We start from the raw sequence: 14,754 nt of genomic DNA on the forward strand, positions 1-14,754 counted from the left end.
CAGCGTAATGCCCTTGATTGTTGGGTACCTTCTATTTTATTCGATTCCCTTATTTCAAATAATTGATGCTTACATCATGACTGTAACGATTACAGCTACACGATAAAGGCGAACGCACATAGCAGCAGACAGGCGGAGGAAAACTTCCTCCCCAGGTGTTCGAATGTTGCAATGCACACAGACGGCCAGCTGTCTTCATTATGTCTGCTCACGTCTGCATGCTGACTTTTCATTTCTTCTCAGTCTGTCTGCATACGTCTCTGTCAGCTGCTGTGTGCGTTCATCTTCGGACGCGGACGTCCCAGAATTGCCGATTTTTGCGTTACATAATTTAGTATTCATTTTGCTTTTTAGAAAACAAGAAAATAGCTTTGATAATAAATTCATGTGTGATCTTTAAACTTCCAATTGTTTTTATTTTAACAAAAAAAAAGAGTGAATGCTTGATTTGTTAGAATAGGACGAGAGACGGATTCGAATCGAAGGAGTAGTTTTGTGAGTGTTGCCTATACTAGCCAATGTTTACTGCCGGCATTGTGTCGATACAATTAGGGCCTACATCAAAAGGGAGGTGTCTAATCCCTACCCCTACCACCCCTCACCCACTCATAAGTGTCTTCCTTGCCACTGATTCTTGCTAGCATTGTCTCCAAGTAGGCAATAGGGTGGGTTACACTCTTCTTCATGCAGCCAGCAATCGACATTTATTGAATTCATTTATTGTCAGCCTCGAGAGACGAGAGGAGAAGGATACCCTATGGTGGAAGAGAGAGAGAATAAAATGACTGCCTTTATTTTATACCTATGAAGGCGAAGTTAGGGCGCAGTCGGCCCTCTTACACTTAACCCTCCAATACAATACTAGAGTATAATTTAACATGCACTACTCATTAAAATAAAATAAGAGAGAGAGAGAGGGGTTTGCAGAGAAACGAAAAAAAGAAAATAGAATTGGAGGAAAACTATGCCACTGAAATGGTCGAAATATCAAATATGTCACTATTGGAAATAGTCGTTATCTATTATATAAATAAATATATAAATAAATAAATAAATATATATATATATTATATATATATATATATATATTGAAATTATTAAAATGGTAGGAAATTTATGATACCTTTAAAACACCTCCACTCCCTTAGTACAGAAGGTAGGGGTGGGTACTTTTGATTTGTTTACCTTCTTACCACCCTAAACAGAGATGCTGGGTCAAAAATTGTCTCTTAGACATTCCCCTCTATACCCTCTATTGATCACTCGTTGCCTGTACTGTAATAAATGAACTTGTTTTTAGTTAATTGCTAATGAAATCTTATTGTACCCCAATAATCTTTCTCTTTTCGCGTTCCATTGCCGACATAATTTCAAATCAATATTAACACAATAACTTTTCCATTTGAACTTCTGCTCTAAATAATCAAAACATGTTCGTTATTACTCATTTGAATAAATTTGAAAACATGAAATGTTTTAATTTCATTTTTCATAAATTTCAACCATCAAAACATGTTTGTTATTATTCATTTGAATAAATTTTCCATTCCTGTAAGACATAATATTTATCTTATTTCATGATACATAAAAATAGGTACTCACAGTTACAATGTTTATCTTATCCAATTACACTCAATGAATATAAATAACTTATTCTCCATGGAAATGTATTTTCGAGAGCTGCTCGTTATCAGGCTTTACATTCTACAAAATTGAAAAAGCCATGGTCTGAATAATATTGATAAAGTCTTGCCTTGTATGATAGATGATCACCAAGCTGCTCTAATGAACGTGCTTAAGTTATATTGATAGTTGATGCCGTACGTCAAATTCAGAGGAATAAATCATTCACAGGAGTCTGTCATCATCCTTGAAAAGACACCAATGGTAGTGAAGGGGTGTCACAGGTAGATTATCGTGCGTGAATTGAGAGCAGCTATCGTGATATCGTGCAGCTCCAGTAACTGATCACAATATTCTACTCTCTTCTCTTGCTTCTTCACCCAAGAAGAAGCACACGATCTCTGGAAGAGAGTGAATGAAGATCACTTACAGAGTTCGCTGTAGACCGACTACTACTACCACCACCACCATCATCTGCAATCTTCATCATCACCCCACCCACTTTCAGCTTTTGCATTTTATTATAATGAAATATGAGGCACAGAGCCGAGCCCAGCGGTATGCCTCATTAATATGCATAAATTGACATAGAACCCTGCTACCTACTGTAAACGCACATCGAGTGCTTCAACTATTGCATTTTAATGTGTTGACACTGTTCTTTGCGAGCACAGCGTCTTTGTGGACAGATTGTCAACAACTCCTTGGTCAGAATGGATTTTTCTCAAAAGCAAACCCGAGTTCATTTGTGAATTTTCCAGACAGATTCTTGGTATTTGGATAAAGTTGTGTGATGAATATTGTAGGAAATTATGTAGGTAAGCTTTAATTTTGTTGTGTGATCTGTGCAACTGAATGAAATAATAGTGGACTGTAAGAAATGCTTTTGTAAATAAAAATTTGTCAAGATGTATGAATTGTATATTTATTGTACTACTGCACAAATCCAACATGCCAAAAAATGAATGATAATTTATAATAAAACTGGTAGCTGGGAAAGACGCCAAATAAAAGTAAGGTTTAAGTAAAACAGTTCAATAGATTTATTGTATACTTTGAGAAACGTGACATATGGTCTTAGATTTAGGAAATGCCACACAGGGCAGTTGACTGACGAGATACGAATAATTGTCTCAATAGTCAGGAGTACAAAACAATAAAAATGACATAATAAAAAATTGAGACAATCAGTTGAAATATGATAAATTGACTCAATGATCATGAGTACAAAACAATAAAAATACATAGTAAAATTGAAACAGTAAAAATTGAGATTGTCAGTTGATAAATGTTGAATTGCTAACAGGAAAATTTAATTTAGGTACTAGACCAAATTCCAAGTAAACAAAACAATTTGTGACTAATGAACAAGTACAAAACTACTATATGTAATGCTCCGTAATGAGTTAATGAATAAATTCAAAGAGAAAATAAACCTTCAAATGGCAATAAGTAAAATAGAAAAATCAGGTCAATGAGTAATTGGAAAAAATACAAAGGGTAAATGTAGTTTGACAATAAAGAACAATTAAATATAGATACTAAATGTTGAGTAATAAACAAACGCTTTCAGGACATATTAAAACCTTTGTAGTTCTGGATAGGTTTTATTAGATACACTAAATAATTAAATAATCATGAGTTGAACGTCAATTGAAAAGCATATATTCAATGTAATTAATAATTTTAAAGACAATATAAAATAGGTAGTACAGTGAAATGAAACAGACACTGTATTCAAGAACGTAAATGACAATGGCTTAGACTAACTTTAAATGATAGATCAATAAGTCTGATATGATAAATGTAAAGTACAAATACTTGCAATACTTCCAAAAATATTGGTAAAAAGTTGTGTCTACAAATGGGAATCGCGATTTTAGAATAAATAATTCCAAGTAAACCCTGAAAAGGTCAAATAATAATTAAACAAACAAGGCAATTGAACAAATAATGAAAAATGCTGATAATGATTCAAAATTGATACAGAATACTTATCAAATGCATGAGATCCAATCTTGAATTGGATGGGCAGTACATCGAGACCCCTCGATGATACCGGACGATGGTGGAGACCTGGATGGACCCATGAAATGGAGCGGACCAGAGCGAGCTACCGGAGCTGGACTGGACGGCGAGCCATGAAGAGCGGCGACTTGGATGACCCGCAAGCAGGACAAGAATCAATCCGAGCGACAGACTCCGGACTGGAATGGTGACGAATCAGGATAGCCAACAGCGATGGCTCAGTGGTGACGACACAGGAACGGCGGCGACACAGCGATGAGTGGGTAATGTCAGGTTAACTATTGTCAGTGCAATACGGGCAAGACTGACACAATGACGGTGTGACACAGTTGAGATATGCAACACATAAACTTGAAAGTAACGTAGCTGAAGATTCACTGAATTTGAATTGAATGAACCGTCCAAAAGTTAGGCACGGTGAATGAAATGCAAAGTTAATTGAGTTGGCTACGGCCAAAAATCACAACACTGATGCTAAGTGAATGTCTGAATAGACAACCATCCAAATGCTTGGCATGGTGAATGAAATGTAACAAATGTTCGTAGATCACTAAAAGAACTGATTGAAACTGATACACCATCTACGGGGTAGACATGAAAATTGCTAATACTTCGATCTAGCAATGAATGATTAGGTAGCTAGCTGACTAACCTAACAAAACGGATACAGAGCAGAACGTCTGACTGCACCGTGAAATGATGAGAGTGTGATCTTGGAATGCAAGCAACACACCAGTAATAATGTCCCGCGAGACCAGAATTACTTCAATGAAACGAATGAATGCGAAATTGGGCCTCAAGCCCTACCACAAATGCCTACCGCTAAATGCATGTTCAGTTCAATCATAAACTTGTTGCTGAATGTTGAATGTTCTGGAAACTTGATTTTCATAATCAGTAATATGAAAATGATTTGAGTTCTCACACTGAGAAGTGAATAAATTTAAATTGAAGATAAAAATTCGAAGCACTCGTGACGAATGAAACGTGCTCTGACATACCAAATACTGAGATTGAAGATATTTCACAAACTAACGAACCGAAAATACTGAAACTTTATCGAAGCACTGGAAGAAACATTCTACGTTGAATAAACATGAATTTAAAACTTGAGAATTGAAAATTTTGAATTGAAGGCGACGAAAATTGAAGAACGGAAAAAAGCTGATGTGAACTGTTACGCCATTGCTGTGTGAAGAAGGAAACAGAAAAGTGCATGCACGAACCGCGCTGCAAGAAGCCACGCATAGCCACGTCGATGAAAAAGATATGCGTAAAAAACGTCTAGACACGGTAGGAAATACTCCAAAATAATATTAAATAATACCAAAATGTACAATAAAATTAATGTACAAATGTAGCATGACAAAAAACTGATGTAATCCGTGAACTGCAGAAAACACAGTGAAAGTGGACCGATGACAAAGTGACTTGCGCACTAACGCGACAAGTTGGGACAAGAACACAATGCATAGTGCGAAATCTGACATAAACCTGGCCCCCTTGAGGCCTGCAGGGTCTCAAAAGAGAGACATACGAGAGAACAAAAAAGAAACGGAGATTATGTCGGATGAGCAATGCTGAATTAATCAGAAAATTCCTCGTCGAGTGGAAGCGGTGCAATGCTAGAAATAGCCCGCTTGAAAGTGCCTGATGCGGTGCGAACGGTGACCACCCGTACCTTGTTGTCCTTCCCTGGATGAACGGCCGTGATGCGCGCAAGTTTCCATGCCGAAGGTGACGTACCCGTGTCCTTGAGAATAACCACAGCACCAATCTGCAGGTTTTCAGATTCAGAGCTCCACTTGCTCTTCCTTTGAAGTGTGACTAGAAACTCAGCAGACCAACGATCCCAGAGTTCCTGAGTGATCAGTGCTAACTGACGCCAGCGTGAACGGTGATCGATGTGAGTGGTGGTTGGTGTGTGGAACGGCAGTGCGGTGAGCGGACGACCAACCAAAAAATGCCCAGGAGACAAGTATGCTAAATCTTGAGGGTCCTCAGACAGAGGCACAAGAGGCCGGGAGTTGAGGATAGCTTCAATCTGTGCAGACAGCGTGGAAAGCTCTTCAAAATTCAAAATCTTATTCAAAGTGACCACTCTGAAAATTCGTTTAAAATTTTTTACAGCGTTTTCCCATAGACCTCCAAAATGAGGAGCCCTGGGAGGGATGAAATGCCAACCAATGTTGAAAACGGCGGCAAAGTTGTGAATTTCAGACTGAATAGCAGAATCTGAAAGAAATGCATGTAACTCATTGAGTTCATTGTGAGCGCCAACAAACGTTGTAGCATTGTCTGAATGAATGGCAAAAGGGATGCCACGACGAGCAGAGAACCTGATGAGTGCGGCAATGAAGGCCTTTGTTGAAAGCTCGGAGACCACCTCTACGTGAACTGCGCGCGTTACCATGCAAATAAACAAAGCAAGGTAAGCCTTGGAGAAATTGCGCGACTTTGAGCCACCAAGACGAATTGAAAGAGGACCTGCGTAGTCAACTCCACAATTATAAAATGGAAAATCCGGTTGTACACGAACTGCGGGAAGATGCCCCATGATTTGCTCGGAACGAAACGTAGAGAAACGAAAACACATTTTGCAACCCTTTATTACACTCTTGATGATGCGACGGGTGGATGGTATCCAAAAACGTTGTCGAATACTGGCCATAGTGACCTGAACGCCAGCATGTTGAAGACGTCTATGAAATGAGACAATGAGCGCACGCGTGAACCTATGTTTAGCTGGCAATAAGATTTGATGTTTATAGTCGAATGGAATATCTGCCTCCCGAAGACGACCACCTACTCTCAGAAGATTGTCAGTATGAATAAATGGAGAGAGTGACTTGATAGAACTATTGGAGGGCAGCTCCTTACCCTGACGCAAAGATTTCAAATCGTCGGCAAAAACATCTGATTGAATGTCTTGAATGATGCGCAATTCAGCAGCTTGAATTTCCTGAACCGACAGTTCAACAGATTGCTGAGATGCTGGTTCACGGCAATGCTTCAAATTATGAATGAAACGAAGAATGTAAGCAGCAATGCGAACTAATTTGTGATATGATGAAATTTTTGACGATAAATCTGAAAACAATGAAGTTGTTGAACAAGTGACAAGCGAGATTTTAGGCTGTGAAATGATTACATTCGATGAAATCTCCTTCCAGGTTGAGGGTGAAACTGGAGACATGTGTCCCAATGATTGATACTCATCCATGAATGCCGTATACTGCTCCTTCAATTCAGGATTAGCAGCCAATCTTTTTTCCAGTGAATGGAAACGGTTAAGAGCTTGGAAACGAGATTGACCTAGAGTGTGAAATGACTCTTTTTTGGGAAGAGCCACAGAAAATCTGCCGTCTGAGGCACGCTCGACATTGGCAAGATAATGCTGTTCAATCTTTCGGTGCTCAGCTGTTAGATTGTCCTTAGGAAGAACTTCTTCAAGCTTCCAAAATTTTTCCATCTGATTGGAAATCTCACAAGTAGAAATGAAGTTGGAATGAACAGAAGGTTCTATCTGAGATGAGTGCGTGGACAAGACAGCACCCCAAACCACCCAACCTAGTTTGGTGCCTTGCAAAATGCAGTCAGATGAAATTTGAATTTGACCGAATGTCAATATGGAAGCATAGACTGAAACGCTCAAAAGAAGATCGATTCCCTGAGAAAGGTGAAAAGCAGGATCAGCAAGCTGAATGTGAGTGGGCAAACTAAGCTTTGAAATATCAATTCCTACTGGTGGAAGACTGGGTGTAATTTTGTCGGCAATAATGCAAGAGACCTTTCTAGACCATGTGCGATCAGAAGAAAACACTTCCACAGATGTGGAATACATCGGTGCTGTATTGATGCCAGAAACTGTATGTATAGTATTGTTATGACAAGTTGAAACTAAAGACAACCGTGAAGCAAGATGTTTGGAAATGAAACAGGTGTCACTACCTGTGTCCAACAACGTGCGACACAAAATAGGTTGACCAACCTTATTATAGACTACTACCTCTGCAGTAGGCATGATGGATACTGTTGAATTTTTGTTGCCATCATATGTGTGACTGGAGTTACTAACTACTTGACCAGCGGCTGGAATCGGCGACCTAGCAGATGACTCTACAGTTGAATTCAATGACTGTTCAGAAGTAGATGCGACAACTGATGATGAAGCGAGCGGCGACGTGCGGAGGTTGACTGCCGGCTGTGAACCACAACTGCAGCTGTGAAGATGTGCTGAACGACTGCTGTTGGAGGAAATTGTAGTATTCCTTAATTGAACACTGTTGGCATTTGCTGTAGCCTTAGAGCCAGATGACGTAAATTGAAATGATGCACCGTGCAAAATGGAATGATGTGCCTTGCCACACTGCTTACATGCACCAAAGCATTGGTGTCCTGTTGAAAATGGGCGGAGACAATTGAAGCACAAGTGCTTTTTGCGTACTGCGTCAACACGAGCTTGTGGCTGTAGATTTGACAGCTGAGAACAAGTGAAGACAGAATGTGCTGAGTTGTTACAATACAAGCAAGCATTGGGACGTTGAAATACCGAATTGGGTGTAGCAGTACTGCGACTGTTGTTGAATGATGAATTGGATGTTCCAATACTACGATTGTTAGAGTTGAAAGAAAGAGCTGCCGATCTGCTGGGCTGCTGCTGGTTAGCCCTAGGATTGACCTGAGCTGAGTGATTCAAATTAAGTGACACAGCTTGTGACACTTTATGTTGGGACTCCATAAAGTTCCAGAGATTGTCAATAGAAACATCATCCATAGTAGAGTTGTATCGCTCCCAATCACGTAGGGTAGCAATATCAAAACGAGACACAGTGACATACATGAACAGAAGGTCTTTAACATCTATACCTAAATCAAGTGCTTCTAAAGCAAAAATGTTTGTTTTTTGATGGTCAATAAGACTGCGCCAAGATTGTGCTGATTTTGAATTGAGTTGCGGTGGGTTCAAGATTGCCGAAACATGTCGATCAGCAATAAGTATTGGATTGTCGTACCTGGTTTTCAACAAATTCCAAGCTAAAGTGAAATCACCTGGTGGTGCATTGGCGATTCTATTCAACGCTTCGCCGGATAATACCTGTTTGAGATATTGAAACTTTGCACTGTTATCAACTGAATCATTATCAACTATAATACTAGTAAATGCAGAACGAAAATTCAACCAATTTTCAAAATCACCATTAAAACGAGGTAATGGTATTTCTGGTAATTTGAAACCTTGTGAAAATTGAATAGGTCGTGGAGTGGGGGCATGCACTAATGCAGGTTCAACGAGAACCCTATTGGCCTCTTCAAAGGCTGCCAGATTGGCCTTGATTCTAGAAGTAATGTTAATAAAATTTTTTGAAATTTCATAATGAATAGTTTTGTCTCCATTGGGATCCCCTTCGTCTAAGCTATCCTTGATATTAACATAGGCATGTCGAAGGGTATCAATTTCCTCTTTGACAGTGATTAATTCATGATATTCTAGCTGATTTCTAGGCGTTTCAAAATTAAACTGATCAATGAGCCACTGTAGGTGATCAAACAGATTTTTTCTCTTTGCTATTAGCGCCGAGATATCAGTTGGAAGAACTTCAGTAGTCATGATTACAAAGATTACTACAACTTAAAATTAGAATACTTGCGACCCTAAAATGCTGCCAACTGTAGTTGTGCGTGTGCCCACGTTTAAAGCGCAAACGTTTGCAAGAAGATGTGTCACCAAGGCTTGTGTGGAGAGCCAAATGAACTGAGTGATGTGACACCAAGCAAGTGATAATGGTGGCGCTCGAGCAACTTGTGCACAGGATGCAGTGTGGCAGCTTACAATGATTCAGGTCTTGAGAAACTGGTACCAACACGAGCGCAGCGTGCTTGTCTGGGGTCCAGTTAACCTTGAAATGAATGAGAATCTATTAATACAAACAATGCTAATACAATAGTTAATGTCAAAAATTGGACCCTAAACTAAGGCGTCAATGTTAAAGATCAGGATGATTTTTTTTTTTTTTACAAATTTAAAAAAGTTTGAGTTGACCAGGGGTCATTAGATAATGAGTTGTCCCAGGTCACTGGCCTTGATCTGGCCGAAGGAGGACCATTTTAACATGTGTGATTGTGCCACTGAATGAAATAATAGTGGACTGTAAGAAATGCTTTTGTAAATAAAAAATGTTAAGATGTATGAATTGTATATTTATTGTACTACTGCACAAATCCAACATGCTAAAAAATGAATGATAATTTATAATAAAACTGGTAGCTGGGAAAGACGCCAAATAAAAGTAAGGTTTAAGTAAAACAGTTCAATAGATTTATTGTATACTTTGAGAAACGTGACATATGGTCTTAGATTTAGGAAATGCCACACAGGGCAGTTGACTGACGAGATACGAATAATTGTCTCAATAGTCAGGAGTACAAAACAATAAAAATGACATAATAAAAAATTGAGACAATCAGTTGAAATATGATAAATTGACTCAATGATCATGAGTACAAAACAATAAAAAATACATAGTAAAAAATTGAAACAGTAAAAATTGAGATTGTCAGTTGATAAATGTTGAATTGCTAACAGGAAAATTTAATTTAGGTACTAGACCAAATTCCAAGTAAACAAAACAATTTGTGACTAATGAACAAGTACAAAACTACTATATGTAATGCTCCGTAATGAGTTAATGAATAAATTCAAAGAGAAAATAAACCTTCAAATGGCAATAAGTAAAATAGAAAAATCAGGTCAATGAGTAATTGGAAAAAATACAAAGGTAAATGTAGTTTGACAATAAAGAACAATTAAATATAGATACTAAATGTTGAGTAATAAACAAACGCTTTCAGGACATATTAAAACCTTTGTAGTTCTGGATAGGTTTTATTAGATACACTAAATAATTAAATAATCATGAGTTGAACGTCAATTGAAAAGCATATATTCAATGTAATTAATAATTTTAAAGACAATATAAAATAGGTAGTACAGTGAAATGAAACAGACACTGTATTCAAGAACGTAAATGACAATGGCTTAGACTAACTTTAAATGATAGATCAATAAGTCTGATATGATAAATGTAAAGTACAAATACTTGCAATACTTCCAAAAATATTGGTAAAAAGTTGTGTCTACAAATGGGAATCGCGACTTTAGAATAAATAATTCCAAGTAAACCCTGAAAAGGTCAAATAATAATTAAACAAACAAGGCAATTGAACAAATAATGAAAAATGCTGATAATGATTCAAAATTGATACAGAATACTTATCAAATGCATGAGATCCAATCTTGAATTGGATGGGCAGTACATCGAGACCCCCTCGATGATACCGGACGATGGTGGAGACCTGGATGGACCCACGAAATGGAGCGGACCAGAGCGAGCTACCGGAGCTGGACTGGACGGCGAGCCATGAAGAGCGGCGACTTGGATGACCCGCAAGCAGGACAAGAATCAATCCGAGCGACAGACTCCGGACTGGAATGGTGACGAATCAGGATAGCCAACAGCGATGGCTCAGTGGTGACGACACAGGAACGGCGGCGACACAGCGATGAGTGGGTAATGTCAGGTTAACTATTGTCAGTGCAATACGGGCAAGACTGACACAATGACGGTGTGACACAGTTGAGATATGCAACACATAAACTTGAAAGTAACGTAGCTGAAGATTCACTGAATTTGAATTGAATGAACCGTCCAAAAGTTAGGCACGGTGAATGAAATGCAAAGTTAATTGAGTTGGCTACGGCCAAAAATCACAACACTGATGCTAAGTGAATGTCTGAATAGACAACCATCCAAATGCTTGGCATGGTGAATGAAATGTAACAAATGTTCGTAGATCACTAAAAGAACTGATTGAAACTGATACACCATCTACGGGGTAGACATGAAAATTGCTAATACTTCGATCTAGCAATGAATGATTAGGTAGCTAGCTGACTAACCTAACAAAAACGGATACAGAGCAGAACGTCTGACTGCACCGTGAAATGATGAGAGTGTGATCTTGGAATGCAAGCAACACACCAGTAATAATGTCCCGCGAGACCAGAATTACTTCAATGAAACGAATGAATGCGAAATTGGGCCTCAAGCCCTACCACAAAATGCCTACCGCTAAATGCATGTTCAGTTCAATCATAAACTTGTTGCTGAATGTTGAATGTTCTGGAAACTTGATTTTCATAATCAGTAATATGAAAATGATTTGAGTTCTCACACTGAGAAGTGAATAAATTTAAATTGAAGATAAAAATTCGAAGCACTCGTGACGAATGAAACGTGCTCTGACATACCAAATACTGAGATTGAAGATATTTCACAAACTAACGAACCGAAAATACTGAAACTTTATCGAAGCACTGGAAGAAACATTCTACGTTGAATAAACATGAATTTAAAACTTGAGAATTGAAAATTTTGAATTGAAGGCGACGAAAATTGAAGAACGGAAAAAAGCTGATGTGAACTGTTACGCCATTGCTGTGTGAAGAAGGAAACAGAAAAGTGCATGCACGAACCGCGCTGCAAGAAGCCACGCATAGCCACGTCGATGAAAAAGATATGCGTAAAAAACGTCTAGACACGGTAGGAAATACTCCAAAATAATATTAAATAATACCAAAATGTACAATAAAATTAATGTACAAATGTAGCATGACAAAAAACTGATGTAATCCGTGAACTGCAGAAAACACAGTGAAAGTGGACCGATGACAAAGTGACTTGCGCACTAACGCGACAAGTTGGGACAAGAACACAATGCATAGTGCGAAATCTGACATTTGTATAGAACAGTTATGTCCGTAAGATACATAGTTTTCGAGTAATATGCGAGAAACCAAAAAATGGTATTTTTGAACCACCCCCACCCCCTTAGCAAAGGGGTTAGGGGTGGGGACTTTTGATATGTTAACCTCCTTTCTACCATAAACAGAGCTGCGGGATCAAAAATCGTCTTCCAAACTTTTCCCTCTATAACCTTTCCTTGACTGGACTATTAGTAATAAGACAAGTATAATAATTGCTTGTTTATAGACAAAAGAAAAGAATGTCTGTGTAATGTACTACCACTAGCCTTTATGAGGATAATTGAAAAAGGAATTACGTCTAAGATACACAGAGAAAGAAATACTTTATGTGATTCCTTTAAATTTGTGGATATGCTAATAAGATTAGGCTAAGGGTAGGCACACACCAGTTAGTTAAGAAAAAACTAGTCACGATTAGTCACAATACTTCACATAGTTGCTTATGAAGCAACACACACCGATTAGTCATTGCAATTAGACATGTCTTCATAAGCAACTATGTGAACTAATGTGACTAGACGTGTCCTGTCTTGTCTTGACTAAGTGCAGGGACACACGATCCGGCGAAATCGCCGTCCGGCGTTTTCGCCGGACGAAGCTTCGCCGTCCGGTTGCAAGAAGTACACAGGAAGGCATGGGGCAGAACACACGACTCCGGCGACGCCGGCGACGGCGAAAACCCCGGTCCGGCGAGAAATAGATCCGCGATATCGCCGGGTATTCTCTACTTCGCCGTCCGGTTTTGCCGCCGGAAAGCAGTAGCAGGCATTGTACTATATGGGCAGGGACACACGATCCGGCAAAAACGCCGGACGGCGCTGTCCCCACCCATGCCACTTCTTTATTTATTAACATTTGTAACGTTACAAATGGGTAGGGTAGGTTACAAGGGTAGGTTACAAGGGTAGGGTTGTAAGTAGGGATGGGTATCGATACATCGATGTTCAGGTATAGCAATCTATCTCATATTCTAGGTACACCTGACAACAATTCTCCTTGTATTATGAAAAAGACCTAATTTTCAGCTTCAAGCATCATCGCCAACTACATTGTCCTCACATTGATATTTTGCACAACGACATAAGTTCTTGAGATTATGTTCTATTAGAATTACCAGTAAGATACACTTCATTTCAGTATTTAAAGTGAAATTCAAGCTGGAAATTCAATCACAATAGTAAAAGATTGTTTTTTCGTATTTTATCAATTTTTTATTGTAGCAAAACGTAAATTAGAAGGTTGAATACGCCTAAACCACAGTTCCAAGCTATTACAACATTTTCAGACAAATGATTTGATAGATTTTCATGAGATTTGGTAGGAATAATTTTAATTACGCGACAACATAATATGTGTAAGTTAATTTTGAAATGTTGTACTCCATTTATTATACTGAAATGTATCTAAATGATCCGGCAAAAACGCCGGACGGCAGCTTCGCCGGCTGTCGTGTGTTCTGAATGCTAATTGCCGCCGGGTACTGATAATTGATCGTGTGTCCCTGCACTAACTGATGTGTGCCTAGCCTGAGCGCTAACTACTACAGTAGGCTACTATCCATGCAGGCCCGGCCCCAGGGGTGGGCGGACCGGGCGGCCGCCCAGGGCGGCAAATTTAAAGGAATGGAAAATTTTAAAATAAAAATAAATAAGAAATTTATAATATCAAATGTGAATGATAAAATTATATAAGAAGCTTTTCAACCTCTAGCTAATGAAGACTTTTCTAAGATCAACAATGTTCCAGGAACGACTGAGTGGTCTAGCGAACATAAAATAGTTCAGTCCCCAGATCTTGAAGAATTGGTGAAGGAATTTCCCCATGAAAAGGTCAGACGACTTCTACTTAATTAAACAGGTGTGTTAAACAAACTTGTAGAAATTGTAGTTCTAATTACTTAGCAAGTTAAGTAGGCCTAATACCAATACCTACTATTACTTCAGGCCCCACAACTAATTAATGACGTCATAACATGTAGATTGATCTTTCCTAGATCGTACTAGTTTATACTAGATTATAAATGTAACTTTTGTTACTGTATCAAATTTTTATTGGATGGAATACTACATGAATTTTAGATTAAAGACATTTGTATTTTATTAAATATAGATTTTATTGAAATAAAAACACTTTATTCCACAAATGCAATAATTTATCCATATACTTTCAGCTTGATAGACATAGGCCTACTCGATTCAGTGATAGCGAGCTACTGATAAATTCATCTCAACCAAAAATACTTAATAATAACCTGTATCAGAATCGAAGGATAGGTA

Source organism: Nilaparvata lugens, chromosome 3 (genome assembly GCF_014356525.2).
Source record: "Nilaparvata lugens isolate BPH chromosome 3, ASM1435652v1, whole genome shotgun sequence".
Classification (NCBI taxonomy): domain Eukaryota; kingdom Metazoa; phylum Arthropoda; class Insecta; order Hemiptera; family Delphacidae; genus Nilaparvata; species Nilaparvata lugens.